Source organism: Octodon degus, unplaced genomic scaffold, assembly GCF_000260255.1.
Source record: "Octodon degus isolate 3935 unplaced genomic scaffold, OctDeg1.0 scaffold00026, whole genome shotgun sequence".
Taxonomy (NCBI): Eukaryota; Metazoa; Chordata; class Mammalia; order Rodentia; family Octodontidae; genus Octodon; species Octodon degus.
The window spans coordinates 18,468,168-18,484,367 of NW_004524602.1; the positions used below are offsets into that span (position 1 = coordinate 18,468,168).

Consider the following 16,200-nt stretch of genomic DNA (forward strand, 5'->3'; position numbering starts at 1 on the left):
TGTATGACATGAAAAAGTTCCAAGCACATAGAAAACACACATAGAAAATAAATGCCAGACATCATTATTACTATCCTGCCGTTTAGATATTGTTGTGTCTTACAAATTCTGAGAAGGCAGCTACCCCATCTGATAACTTAGAGAAAAAGACTAGGAAATTAATTATAAAAAGTGTGCAGGGCCATGAATCGTGGTACACATCTATAATACCATGCACCTGAAAGGCTGAGGCAGAAGGGTCTGGAATGTGAAACCTATCCGAGGTTAGCAAGACCCTGTCACAAAAAAGGTTTTTTATTTGTTATCTGACTTGTTTACTTTCTAAAATGTTTAAAATGAGTATTTGTTACTTAAAAAGAAAAAAAAGATACACTGCTTAGGCAAGTGCAGGGACCAGGGTCTGATCCGCAGGTACTGGGGTTTGATCCCTGGCACGCTGCAACAAGGATAGCAGAGCGGGCCAATGAGACCAGGTGTGGTGGCACACACCTGTAATTCCAGTGCTGGGGAGGATGAATGTAGGAGGATTACCATGAGCCCGAGCTGCATAGTGAGACTCTGTACCAAACACATAAAAAATAATAATAATAATAATAATAATAATAATAATAAATGAAAAAAATTTTAAAAATAACAAAAACATACAGAGTTTCATAAATGTTTTTCCTTTAACACAATGAACACAAGTGAAGCCTCATTGTAAAAAATGAAGAATACACAAAAATAACATCAACCAAAAAGGGTAAAGGTCTCCCATTTTCAGCCCTATGGAATTGTGAACATCAATGTTTTCATGTTTCCTTCCACTTAAAATTTTTCTAAACTAGTTCAGACACACAAAAAATACAAATAAATAGCCACATGCCCACAAGTTAACTGATAAAACATTACTAGTATAATTTAAAATCTATGAAATTCTTTAAAACAAATATCCTAAATTTGTCCAATTATCTTAACATTATTTAATAGTTTCACTATATATAATCCCTAACTTACAGCATATTTTGCAAGTTTTAATTTTTTTTAAGTAGTAGCTTGTTTTCTTTAACAATCACATAAGACTGATATATACTGGAAAATTATAGCACTGGAACATACAGGACACCACCACAGAATGCTTACCAACGTACCACAACTTAGCCATCCGGGACTCTTTTGATTACTTTTAGTTTGCTTCTGATTCTTCCCTATTACAAAAAAGGCTGCTATAAATTTAAACATTTTAGCAGTATCTCACCTTCTACAAATTTGAATTTTTATGTAAATTTCTCTAGAGATCAAAAACATGGAGTAAGACTGCTGAGGCACAGGTACGCATGTTTTCAAATGTACTGGATTCTATCAAACTGTTCTCCAGAACAAAAATACACTACTGTTTACAGACAAAGTCTCAATCTCTAATTGATTCATATTTGAAAATCATATACTAGATTTGTTTACAAACAAACCTATTGTGAGAAAAATCTGTGTGGTATCCATGGCCCAGAAGTACATCACAGTTCACATATAATACGTTTATTTAATAAATTATTACATTATATAAACTCAAAAAGTAAAAGCAGAAAAAGGAAAAAAATAACAGTTCTACCCTCGTCCTCCTTTACTAGAAAATATACTTCCTAGAATGAGCGTGAGATGGGAAGTAAATCCAAGGGTCATGGGAGGTTTCTCAGGGGATGTCTCTCATGGAGTAGCCACTCATCCTTAAACACAGCATTCTTCACATAACATGGTATTAACGAGCCACCAATTTCATCCAGCACACTGCAGCCACTTGATCCATTATCAGGAGAAACTCCACACAGATGTATGCATGGATGTTCTATGTAGTAATACCGAACTGTCAACAAAGTTTAAGTGGCACTACTTCTTTAGAGTAGCAGATAGATAGATAGATAGATAGATAGATAGATAGATAGATAGTGACTACTATTTTCTAAGAAGTAAAACTACACTTTAATCCAAACATTTAATATAAACTGGTACCTCTTCTCACTGTATTTGTACCCATAAAAACTGTTCAACTGTTTACAACAATGTAAGGCTAGCTAACTACATTTATACATTATATATAGTTTTCAGGTACTTAGAAAAATAGGTGACAACCAACAGCTGACAGCAGCACTTTTTTTAATGAAATTCCTAAGAGCTTGGCAGATGTGCCACTTCAATACTGAAGTTAACAGTGGCACCAATTTTTATGTGACTGTCTGTCCACCTGCTTTGCGTATGAATGCTTTCAGTGTGTGCTACCAATGCCTCTCTAGATGCCAGCAGGTGAGACTGTCCACACTCGTCAATCTTGTCTTTCCTTCTCTGGCTTTTCCCTTTCATTCCTTCCTGTGAACCTAGCTCTTCCATCTCTTTTCCGATTATTTTATCTAGTTACTTGCAGAATTAAAAAGAGGAAAGGCGCACCTGGAAGTGCGCCTATGCGCATGCACACTGTACGTAGTACTGACTGTACCAGTCACTGTGGGAGGTGTGATGGCACAGTGATGGAGAAAACAGTCTTTACCTTTAAGGAGTTCAAAAGTCTGGAAGAAAAACAGTCACCAAAATAACCAACTGAATAGCTTCTCATGAGATTTAAGCTGTGCTACATAACGCACCCAAAGTGTGACTAGGATTATAAGAGCTCCTATTAGTCTAAGAGGCGGGATGTGTGGCACGACCAGTCAAATTTTAAAGAAAGCCCAAGTCACTCTGCCAACTTACAAGTTAAATTTCTTGGATTCAGTATGAACAGATCAAACCATTGAATATACTTCTGCAAAATCAAGTGGCACTATCGGAGCAGAAAACACTGCCATGCAGACAAAAGATACAGCATTCAATCTGAGCAACTGCTTTGAAGATAACAATATATAATATAATAACCACTTTTAATTTCCTATCATCTTGTTTTGAAATTCTATATCACTGTTTTTATTGGCTTTTTCTCTCTTTAAAATAAAAAAGAGCATTAAGACTGGCTCAAAATATCCCAAAGCAAACTGAAACATTGTCAATAACTAGGACACAAGCATCAGTATTAGCATACCTCTGTTGGTACCACGATCACCAGACAGCCTTCAAGAATCCACCACGTTTAAAAGCACTGCACTGCACTGTCATGCACTTTATTGGTTTAACCTATGCTAACCTATATATTTCATACTACATTTCTCCCACCTCGTAGAAAAAACTGTCTCATGAGAATTACGCAACTTTCCCTAAGTCAGAAGAATTGTAGAGAACAAAGTTAATCTCAGGCAGTATGACAGCCCATGACCTAAAATTAGCATTTGGGAAGGGGTCTGGTCTTCCAGCATGGAGAAAACTGACCACAGGGTAGACTTTAACACACTCATTTGGACTAATACAACTTCTCTCAAGAACTCCTTGTCTTAGAACCACTTTGGTTTTATAATCTCTTTATTCTTTTAAAAATGTATGAGAAGCCCAAGGGAGTTTGTTTATGTGCAATATATTTGCTGATATATTTCATGATAGAAATTTTTTTAACTTGCAAAAAATAAAACACAAGGGCAAAACAGCATACATTCCTTTAATTGTTAAAACAAAAACTTTATTGTTTAAATCATGTAGTCTTTGAAAACTCCACATTACAACCAGAAAACAAAGCTGAAATGGCAAATACATTATAGAGGTATTATGAAAATTATTTTAACCTTGCTGCTAAGATTATTAAAAAACGTTTCAGAAAAGTTAAGAGGCATGTCTAAAATAACACAACTAGTCATGGTAATTATCTAATCTTACTATACCAAAGAACAGATTTTTAGAGAGTGATTATAAAGCTTCACTAACCAAATAGAGACAGTTTATAAAGTAAGGAAAGTAACTGCATAATAACAAACACGGTATCAAAATTCCACAGATCTCCTGAATAGGCACTATTTTTAGTCTTGTGCAAGACACCAAGGGCAGTCAACAGCCAACAAGAAACTGTGGCTGGCTGTAGTTCAGAACCCACAGAAACAGAACCCCAGCAACCCCCACCTGAGCTGGCCCACAGCCCACCCCAGGGCACTCAGGACCCAACTCCCACTGCCATGTTGTGAGAGGCCTCTGCGCAGATGAGCAAGGGAGGTTGTGATAGATTCCTCAAGAAAGTAAGAAAATTTGCTGTTTTAAAACCACTAAGTTTGCGTTAATTTAATATAGCAAGACATAACTAATCTGAGTAATAAAAGATAGTAATAAAGTACCATCAACAAGAAAAAAAACTACACAAAAAGTACTGAGTAAAGTCAGTGAGACAAAATGGTATATTGATTTCACGAAGAACAGAGAGAAGAGAGGAGAGAAAAACAAGGAACCCCACCACCCTCAAAAAAGTCAAATGAAAGGGTCAGCAACGGCTTTAGCAGATACCAACAAAGCTTTAAAATACTTGAAAGCATGTACTGCAACGCCAAAAGGTTTTTTGCTACTAGACAGTTACGTTCACCTACATTATTTGCTTACAAGCAAGCACTATTGTCATATTCTGAAACAGCAACAGCACATCAGGAAGCGTTTTGGACAGTCCCGTGGGACAGACTGAGACCAGGGCCTCCTACCACAGGCCAGGCCAGCAAATGCCCCAGTGGGGCAAAGCACAGGGGTGGGGGAGCAGAGATGCTGGTGACCCTGTCATGTGGTCCTCAGCTAGTATATGTCTTTGAGCTTGGATTTAACAAAAAGTTTTTAAAGGAAAAAAAGTAAGTTCTAAAAATTGAAAAATGCTTACAGAACAAGGATATAAAGAACATTTTTGTACAGCTGCACAATACATTCATGCTTTAAGCTAAATAAGATCATCACTTTCATGATTTCAGTGCAGCCTATGTATACTGTGTTCACGAACTCGATGGCAGAAGTGCACACAGCCATGCCTTGGCCTTCACATCCACTTCCACCTCACTGGCGGCCCAGGCCCAGGGAAGGACAGCTATAAGGGTACAAATGGAACATTCTTATACTGCACTTTTTAATGCCTAGATACACAAATACTTAACCTCTGAGTTACATGTGTCCACAGTGTTGGGCCTGGCAAAAGGGTGTCTATATCTGAGGTCTCAAAGCAATCACTGGGCTATATCACACAGCCTCAGGCTGTGGCTGGCTACACCCTGGAGGTCGGTGTATACTCAGAGTGCAATCTTGGCATGGAAAAGAAAACACATAAGGACACATTTCTCAGAGCATCCTGCTCATAAGTGATGTCTGACTCTATAAGCTTCAGCACAACTGGTGCTTTGTATACTGAACACCAAAAATTTACTATATTCCACATAAAAAATAATACAATTATGAAACAAATCAAATTAAAATAACTGGTCCATTTGAAAGTACAAACAACCCAACTGGTATTGAAAATGTTTTCAGGCCTTTTATTCTCAGAATAAAATTATCAGAACACATAACAGAAGTATATCACAAAAGGAACTAATATGTTGGTCTGTGTAACCTCTGACATACATAAGCTCATTTAGATCTCATAACTACCTTGTGGAAAACATTTTTTAAAACACTGTTGAGAAACCGATACCTCTTCCTAGACTGCATGAATCTATACGCTGCCATAATGAGTGAGAATACCAACACGGTTGAATCCCCAAGACAACAGTTTACCATCCCAACGACTGCTTCTTCCTCCCCACTTCAGCACTGGATAAACTTCCTTTGACCTTTCCTGCCCACACACGGGAGCCTCCAGTCAGCTCCTCATCTGCCCTTGAACCCGCCCCTCAAACTCTACATCTAGCAAAATCCATAAAGTCTCAGCCTTCTGTCTCAGGGCAGAGGATCCGCCCATCTCTCTGCCAATAATTTGGTCAATGGTTAAAAGATAAATTTTTTTCTAAGAAAAATACAAGGTTTTCTCATAAAGGATGCTCTTGATACATTAAATGTATTCATGCCTCTCAAATGTACGGTTTTCAACAATACAAATTTTCTTTCAGATTTGAACATATACTGTTCTTATGCTCCAGATATTTGAAATAAGAGGTTCACGTGAAGCCAATATGAGGTCATCAGTCAAATGATAATTTTCTACAAAAAACTTATGTGATATGTATGCTGTATACATATCAGAGATGCTTAGTTAGAATGGAAATTTCAACACGACTGTTTTGCTACACTACCATGTATGACTACTGATGTCCAATGTGCTCTGTAAAATTATATAACTGTTGTCTGTTAACATTCTACAATGATTTAACTACTACAACATCCATAGTTGGTAAGAAACAACAGTTCTCTGGTTACACTTTACATTTCAAGATGCTCAATACTCAGATAAAATTTTAATAATTAAGTGTATTACACCCAACTAAGTATACTAATGTACACCAAGATTTTCCTGAAGAAACAACTGTTATTAATTCCCATTTTATATCTCCACCCACTCCTGACATTTGTGCCAAGCTTAAAGACAGATCTTTGCCTTCAAACCCCACCAGGGAAACTTATTTAATCTGGCTTTTCTTGTCTTCAATAATAGACAAAAATTACCTATACACAAGTGCCAGCTTTTGGCTGCAACCCTCAGGACTCCCATCAAAGTAGGACTTCGGCAAAATGATGCTCAGTCTGAACAATGCTGCCACCCGAGTCCCTCCTGGATGGTTTCAAGTGTGATGAAGAAAGACATGTTATGAGCGTGCCCCAACCTGCAGCCATCACTGGGACCTGGTCCCATCTACAAGCTCAAGGGTCACTAGAAATGGGACTTCCCTGTCTGCCAGAGAGCAGGTAAGTCATCCACTTCCCTACCGTCACAGGAGAACTCGCTGAAGCCAGATCCATCATTAATTGACCTGCTTGTTCTTGCCACTGAAGAGGAATGATGGGCTTGGGGTCCATGGCCCCCATAATGGTATCTTTGTTAGAGCCCCAAGTCTCAGTAGACATCTCAGGTAAGACACTCTTCTTATTGACAAAGGAACCACATATGTTCTTCCTAAGTTTTCAAGTCACTGTATTAGTTCTACAGTCTCCGTAGTGGGTACTGATGGCCAACTTCCACAATTCTTTCAGATAGGGCTCATTCCCTGCTGACTTTAGACACTGATTTTCACTCATAATTTCCTTGTGATCACAATCTGCCCCACACTTCTCATGGGAAGAGATTTCCTCCAAAAGCTCCACTTCTCTTTCCACAGTGCTCATCCTACAAAACTAACCTCAATGCACAGCCAGCTCCTCCCACTCTCTTTCCTCTTCTCTTATCAACCACATACTCTGGGACACTTTCCAGTCTTACTCATGTCACCCAAGGTACCCTTGCACTAACTTGCCTCAGGGATCCTTCAGCCTTCTCCTATGTTCCCCAACATCCAGTAGCCCCTAAACACCAACAGGGGATACAGGCAAATGGCCCCTTAAAGGCCCACCTCATCAAACTTATCCTAAAGTTGCACCTGCCTTGGCCCCAGCTCTTTCTTTTCATACTAACTAGACTCAGGGCACTTACTAGAGCATCCAACTTCCTAACTTCCTTCGAGCTAATGTATGGGAGACATTTTCTGCTTCACTACTTCCCCGCTCCTGATAACCTTCCTCCTATCACTGACTGTATTCCTGTTCTATTCTTCCTCTGGTACCTGCTACTATAACATGCAGATACCTGCCTCCCACGACCAATGGATACCACTCAATTGATGCCACCTATTTTTCCTGGAAATTTAATATACCTTAAATCCTCTAAGCCTACAGGATTAGGTTCCACATGGACAGGCTTCCACCTGGTCATCCTTTCAACAGCAACAGTGGTAAAAGTCACCAGCCTGCCTTTCTGGTTCCATATCACCTAAGCCAAGCAGTACCCAGAAACTCTGCTCTTCCTGATCCTAAGCCCGTGTCACTTGAGTGGTCTTCATAACCCCAATCACCTAAACATCTTTCCCTAACTAAGGATTCAAAAACACCAGGGTAACTCATGTATCCCTTTTTGCATCTGGTTTCTAATCCCCTACCTTCTGCTAGTCCTTTTATTTGCCAACAGACTCTGGAATGTTTGCCCAGATGACTCTCAGATGCAACATAAGATTTCTTCAATCTCAGATGCAAGCCTTCATTAATGGGAATTTCTCATCCTTACTAAAACACCTACTACTATCTTCTATGTGGGCATTAATGATCATCCTGCCAACTTCACCACCAAAATGACACCCCTGTTCAGCAGAAAGTGGTCTAAGAGATTCATCACCCCTTCAATACCACTAAAAGATGGGAATGATACGTTCTGGCCTGAGTACAGACTGCTAAAATTATCACAGCCCTGATCCAAAATGACTAAATCCTCAAAACAACAGCTTATCTTATTCCTTTTGCCCTTCCAGCCCACACAAGGCAGCCTCCACTCAGCCCTTTGTGTGTCCCCGACCCCACCCCTCGAGCCCCGCCCCTTGCAGAAGTCCATACAGTCTCAGCCTCCCTCAGCTCAGAGGACCCGCCCGTCTCCCTGCCCTCAATCCTCTCTATGTCTTCAGAGTTAAGAAAGGCATCCCCTCCCCTTATGTCTGCCCCTATGCTGCGCAGCTGCCAATCACTGCTTAGGACATACTACTGGAGAAATTCAGAACTGCTGTCTCCCTAAGAGCACCCAAGACTTACATCACAATAGATACTGTGTGTAACAGGAAACTGAAAAAGAGGAAGAAACACAGATTCAAATATGTGCTATATGTTTATAAAACTCCAATGCTCACACACTTTTCATGGGAAAACCTCTTCACAGATGAGAAACATAAGGCTCAGTTATTAGCTTATCCAAGTCAAACATAAAAACAAAATCTAGACACAAACCTGTCTGATTCATCTTATGGCTCAAAGTTTGTTGCTGTTGTCGGTTTTACATATAAAATATAAATATTTTATAAAAAATAATAACAGTATTATCACCTTAAAATTTCTGAAGTATCCTTCCTTAAAAGTTCTAGACAAGAAAAAAAAACTAAGAGTCTCTTATACTGGCAAGTGCGACAAAGTAAAAAGTGACTGCAATTTAAAGGAGGCAACACAGCCTGGTTACCTGCCCTAGAGGCTTACTATCTGGGAAGTTAAGTGTCTTCTCTGAAGCTCAATTTCTTCACCTATAAAACAAAGAGGGAGGGCCAGGGAGATGGCTCAGGGGAATAAGCGCTTCTCAGGCAAGTCCAAGGGCCTGAGTTCAATTCCCGGTTCTGGGAAAAAAAAAAAAAAAAAAGCAAAGCGGGATTTAAATTGCCTCTCAGTGAGCTAGTATAAAGATGAGAGTAGATAATGTGTTAAGAGTGAAGTTTATACTTATCATTATTAATATAAATAAGCTACATGAGCCTAAAACTTGTTCAGCTAGGATCTACCCTACATTTTATTCCCATAAGTAAAAACTCTAAACTCAGAAATTGTTAAAAAGGCTGTCGAAATTAGAGTGAGCACAACAACTGCAAAAAGGGGTGCAGCAAAGATTCAAAGATTAACATCCTTTGATTTTTACTTATTATCATTAAAGTATGAACAGTAAGAAAGGAGTGTTAAAGGCCATATCATCCCCTACAAATGTTACAAGAGAACAAAGCGAAGTGAAGCTGAGTTATGTGAGAAACTGGCTTGCAGGCTCTTTCCAAAAAGACCTCTGACAGAACATCTCGTAAGGCAGCCTTCATGACGAACGGCTAAAACGGGAAAGGCCGAAGCTTTGACTGGGTTAGAATGAAATAACAGGCGATCTAATTACCATGTGATTTCTTTCACATGAAATATTTGCTGGCAAGAGTTTTAAAGGAGACTACTAACTATAACTCCATTTTTCCTTATCCAATGATTTACAGGCAATAGTTTTAAAGTATTGTTTTGCATAGTAAGAGGAACAAACATTTACTCTGATAGATTTATTTAAACCTAACCCTAAAAATATATCCTTCTCTTAACAGTAGTTTTTTCACATTCACAATAATCTAAAGAAGCAGTTACATAACAAAACAGACTAATGGGACCATAGATGTAATACATAAAAAACACATACTTTAGCTCTATGTCCCTTCTATCTTGCTTTGCTATTTAACTGCTTCATCTTGTGTTCTGCACCCGAGGTTAAAAGGTACAAAATACTATTTCAAGATTTGTGCCCTTTCTAATTACTGCATTTGAGCTCCTATGGCTGCTATAAAAATCTATACCCTGTACCCTTCAAAAGTTAAAACAGGGGTATTAATATAGTTCAGCACACAGTGTCTATCTGGCAGACGCATGGGCCTGAGTTCAATTCCCGATACAAAAAAAGAAAAACAGTAAAAGTAACAAATTAAAATCTAATGAAGTGTTTACCTACAGAAAAAAGATACTAAACCTCATTGCCCACAAGTACCGACAAATGGAGAATGAATAAATTATTTTTTACTCACATAATTAGATTTTTCTACTGAGAAACACTTGGATTTGAATTCAGGAGCTGTCACTCTGTGGGAAGAGTGAGTCCATATGATTTTTCATCTTTCCCCGATAATTTTAGCCCACCATGTGTGGGCGTTGGGGGAGTGAGATTTTTCTTCTTATCCACATTTTTGTAATCTGGGTCCTATCATTCTAACCCAAGTCTAACTTCATCATGAGTGGACCTACACAGTTATCTTCCCAGATTTTCCTATTTCTTGTCACCCTTTACTTTGGATTTATCCTTCACGTCAAAATAAATTAATCTTTATAAAATGCTTTATGCCATTCTCTTACTAAAATTCTATATTTATTTGGCTCTATAGACCCTGAAGGACAGACCACATTTCTTCCAAAGGAAGTAATGCCTTATTTTATACTATTCACCTACAAATTACACTGATTTACTATCTACTAAATTTAGTGGGTCTCTGTGTTTGTGTTCCCATTATTTCATATTCCCAGAGACATGTCTCTTTCAACTCTATTCATATAAATGCTCTCTTACAGTAATTTATTCAAATACCCTCTCTTTTAAATCTTTTCTGACCACCCAAATAATCTCTCCCTCTCTTTCCATAATGGATTAAATTATTCTGGAAATTACCTGCTACCTAACTGTAGCACTTTCACTGATGTCTCTGAAGAATTAGTCTTGTACTGTAACTCTTTAGGTAAATATGACTTGTATTTCTAAGTGTGCATATTTTCTAAACTCTAAAATATACATTTGTTCATCTTTAACATTTTTAAAACAATGTATTTCCTGATCTCAGAATCTTTGATAAAAGCAAAAATTCCTTAAAAGCAAGCAAACTACATTAATATCCTTATTTACAAGGATGTTTTCCATGCCACAGTGCTTCTATGAGAGAAAAGGAACAGGTACCCTCTGCCACAGAAACTGCCACGGGCTCTTGCTGTCAAGGTAACTGAACCGCTGACCAGTTTCTCCCAACCTCCAGCAGCACAACCCTTGCCGAGGTCACAGTGACTTGTGTATGAAGTACTAAAGTACTTAAGGGAATTGATGCTATATTAACTTCTTATGTTAAAAAATAATTTCTTATCTAATTCCCTATCTATAAACCACAGAGTGGTTCTTAGCCATACTCTTGCCCTACATACAAAAAGATATGGAATACCTACTAAGAATGGAAAGAGCTCTAAGCTAAATTAAGTCCCCATTAGCCACATCTAACAGACTTAGTCTGGGCACTGCAAGAGAAATGACTTTAATCTCATACAGATAACCTTCTGAAAACTATATTCTTACTTTAGTTAAGTTTGTATTTATTTTGTTTTTCTCATTCCCCAAATTCCCAATCTGTGGTTCTGTGTACAAAATTTATAAGACTGAAACACCATCAAAACCCTTGTACTCTCCTGCTCTTTCCCACCTGACCTAGCCTGTCAGGTTGCTGCTCTCCACCTGTGCTGCTGACACGTGATGTGCAATACCCTCTGTTTGTGCTAAAAAAGAAACAAAACCAAAAAACACCTAGGCCCTAGAATCCTTCATTGCTCTAGGTAGGCAGAAAACAGCAAGGATTCAAAGAGAAGGCCCCAAAATCTACCTACTATTTATCTGTTACTAAAAAGTCTCCATACTGAGTCATACACAGTGACTAAATGAAGTATTTGAAAGCCCCAACTGATTACCACATAATTGGTTTCCCCTTCTCCACTATTAGGTTTAAATCCAGAACTTTGTGAAGTAGTTAGTACCTTTACCACTTCTACTAATGAATAATAAAAAGAAATAAAACTGAGGTAAAGAGAACTAAGTTGCTCAGACACTTGCATTTCATCAATCAGCTGGACTGATTCTAATGTTCAGCCCTCAAATCCTACTACAGTTGGTAAGTAAATATTTATCTCATATCTTCTGCAGACTCACTTGTTTTCATCTTTCTCCTCTCTCCTTTAGGAAATGGCAGAACATGTAGGAGAGTTTTTTGAGTTGGGAAATACTAAGGCAGTAGTCTAAGAGCTGGATTATCTGGGCTCGAGGATAGAGGCTGTCATTGGGTAGTCATAAGCTCTACCCAGATCTAATTTATCTCAGTAAGACAGCATAAAACTGAACATGGCCCATGACTCAGACTTTTTACCTATGAAACACAGTGACTGGCTACAATAAGTACCACACTTGTCAGCTTTGAAGCTTCTATGATACTACAAAAAGGAGAGGGAGAAAGAGCAGAAATGCAAATAATCACCCTCATGCTGCAAACCACTATTACGAGAAGAAAAAATATGGTGGAATTTTAACAACATTTTTTTTTTCTTTTCAAAATTTTACTGATAAACATATAGCAATGAGACAGTTTCAAATCAAATCGAAAGTACAGTTTCAACAAATAATACACTGCATATATTCTTCTTAGTGGTTAATTGCTGTACAAGATGCAGACTTGTGATCCTACTTACAAACACCATTAGAAAAAATCATTCTATTCATTAAGAGAATGCAACTATATATCTATCCCAACCACTTTCAATACACAGATACAAAATGGACATTCATAGTTATACCCCATTTTTTTTAAGTTCCGTTACTGAATATTATAAGTGTGTAAACTCAGCAAAATATTCTAAAAGAGACCAGTAGCCCATAATAGTATTGGGTCTTCTGCTTGACTGGCAATGTCAGAAATTGTTGACTTGAGTCCCCCACAGCTCAACATGACAGCATGGCTTTAACTTCTTCTATTTCATTTTTATACTTTTCTGCTGGATGGTTAAGACCAAGGTAAAGCAGGACCTGTGCAACAAGATTAACAACATTTTTAAGAAGTACCAAAATTCTATTCAAATCAGTGCTCTCCCTCCCCACCAGCAAATAATTACACAGCAGTCATGTGTAAACTGGAAAATGGTTCCAACTAAAATACCAACCTCGAGTTTCTGATGGCCCCTATAAATGTAATTCCTATTAGTGCTTTCCACCAGTGAACTCTAATTTACCGATTAAATAAAAAACTATATGCTTTACTAGTCTCCACAGGAAACTCCTCTCGTGAGCCCTCTCATACCCACACCCCAAGTGGAAACCTCAATGGCATTTAGTATTTCACTTTAGAGCTGATGATCAGAACAATGACACTGTAAGCACAGAAGGCTTACTGCCATTCATACTGCCACCACTTGCCACACGCTTCATCAAGTTCAATGTATTTTAATTTTTTCTTTCCTTAGCACCCAAATCCAACTGATTTTATACATCTAATGATTACTCCCCAATGTGAATATATTCATGAATACTTACACAGCATCACTATATATAAAGCAGTGCATTAGGCAGGGACAAAAACTTCTACAATAATGATTACCAGGAAGAAACTTTTGCTTTCCCAAGGAAAAAATGGGTAAATAAAACAAAAACTGACTTCATGTCGTTTACAAATCTAAAAGCAATGGTTACATTGTATACTAAGCATGATTACATCAGCAAATAACTCTTACTTGTTACACAGAGAATACATCATACTTGCAAATATAGTCATCCATTTACATTTGCGTAACTGTTACACACAGATCTTATGAATTTTGAGAAATAAGTGTAATGCCAATACTCTCATGGAACTTAATATCTGTAAGACACTGACTGCACTAAGCACTTTAAAAATAAAACCTATTCATTCATTTATTTGGTACAGTCTCACTTTGCAGCTCATAGCAATCCTGCTGTCTCAGCCTCCCCAGCACTGGGATTACAGGGGTGCTCTACCATGCCCAGTTTTGACAGCCGCATGTCATGTGGTACCGGGGATCGAACCTGGGTCCTTACACTTGCCAGGCAGGCGCTTAGACCGCCACGCTATCTCTCCAGCCCTATAAGTGCTTTTTATTCAAGTCTCACTTAATACAGTGTAATGAAGTAGCTATTATTGCTATTTTACAGATCAATAAAGTACAAAGAGTTTAAATAACCTATTGAGAATTACACCAGCAGTAAGAGGAAAATAGTCTCTAAAACTAGAGTAAATCATTAACACTACAGTAAACAAGGCAAAAAACTATTTTCTGGCCTTTGTAGCTGGTACAATATTAATTACAGAAAAATCACTAAAGAATAAGATAGGAAAGGAACAAACTTATGAACTATACTTCTTGCCTATGTCTACGTACTTGCAATTTAAATTCTTCATTTGTCTCTGATACTTTACCTTGATCAGGACTTTCATAAATTTATAAAACTGGAAGTGTTTTTCATATTTTAATGCTTCTTTATCTGTCTGTATATGTTTTTTGTTCTGCACAAGTGGACAGAAGGGTCAAGAGTGCAGAAACAACTCTATCATAGATAGCGAAGTCTACAGGAACAAACCACAAACAATACTCTTCCCTCTGAGTATTGCAAACATGATCAAACATGATCAAATCCAATTTCCTAAGAATGCTGAATATGTCTATCATCTCTTCTATGACTGCAATTACTGTAACTACCTCACAAAAACATTTCACTAAATGAGGGTTTGAATAGGTCAGACAACCAAGAACTTAACCTCTTCTCAACTGTGACAAAGTATGAACAAGGCTTGCCAGCCCCAGGTGGAGCTCTGATGCAGACCTTTCTGCTGTGGTAAAGTATGTGAGACCAGGCACGCTGGGTAAGTGTGAACTGAACACAAAGACTACTAGAGCTGAACAGGATCTTTGGAGTTAAAGACAGTACTTCTAAAGTAGAAAAGTGCACACAACAAAAATTTCCTTTGTAAAACTTAAACCCTAAGTTCAACCTACACAACTCCATGTAGTCACTCCTATACACTAACACATTTGCGACATGCACTATCAATAGGGCTCCTGAGCCAGATGTGGTTTTACATTACTGCAGCAAAGTCTTTCTCCCATAGAGTTTTGAGTTGGGGCAAGAAGGGGAAAAACAGGAGCTCAGTGAGTTCAATCCATGTAAATTAAAAGCATGCTCTGTAACTCCACAAAGCACTAATAGTTTAGTTGTCCAGTATCTTTTCAAGTGTGTGACCTAAGCCTTTTCAAATCTCACAAAAAGTAAAGCAAATGTTTTACTGAAAAACAAATTATTCTTGAATAATGTAATTTGCTATGATGGAAATGTATTTATACAATAACAGCAAGTGTAAATAAATTTAATCTACAAGATTTCTATGGAAGTACTGTAAGGGCTAGGAGATAGCTCAGTGGTCTAGGCTACTGCCTGGCAAGCATGGAGACCCAGGTTCAATCCCCGGTACCACACACAGGTCCCTGAAACCAGGTATGGTAGCACATGCCTGTAATCCCGGTGCTGGGGAGGATGAAACAGGAAGACTACTAGGAGTGCAAGCTGTGTAACAAGATGCTGCACCAAATAAATAAAACATTAAAAAACAAAAATTTTTAAATAAAAAGTACTGCAAGCTCATTAAAGTTTAAAAGAATTATTTTACTAATGTGTTAAAATTGTTTTCCAGCCAACATTTATTTCTGAAATTTTTTACATAGGTTTACTTATGCATTTTACCTTTAAATCACAAGGAAACAAAGTGCTACACACTATAAATTCAATAATGCTGTTATATTTCTCAATTTTTAAGAACCTCAATGTGCTAAAACAATGATGTATTCCACCCAAATGGATTACTATAACCATTTATGCTTCCTTTAAAAAAAAATGTATTTAGTACAGGGTCTACAAGGTCTCACTACACAGATCAGACACATAGTGATTCTCCTGTTTTCAGCCTCCCAAGCACTGGGATTACAGGTGTGCTCCACCATGCCCAGTCTCAATTCACTTCTCAGTGCACCCCAGGAGCGGGG

General features: G+C 38.0%; 1 protein-coding gene across 4 annotated transcripts in view; it reads right to left on the reverse strand.

Moving 5' to 3' along the window:
• The window catches only part of Tcf12 (transcription factor 12), a 396,809-nt gene that overhangs the window by 228,914 nt on the left and 151,695 nt on the right, over positions 1–16,200 (reverse strand). Inside the window, exon 1 of one of the 4 annotated variants that reach the window (XM_023712451.1) lies at positions 10,004–10,033. The exons of the other annotated variants lie outside the window; for them this stretch is intronic. The gene's annotated coding sequence lies outside the window, so the exon portion shown is untranslated. Of the gene's footprint in view, positions 1–10,003; positions 10,034–16,200 lie in introns of those variants that run through there. 4 annotated transcript variants of the gene reach the window in all.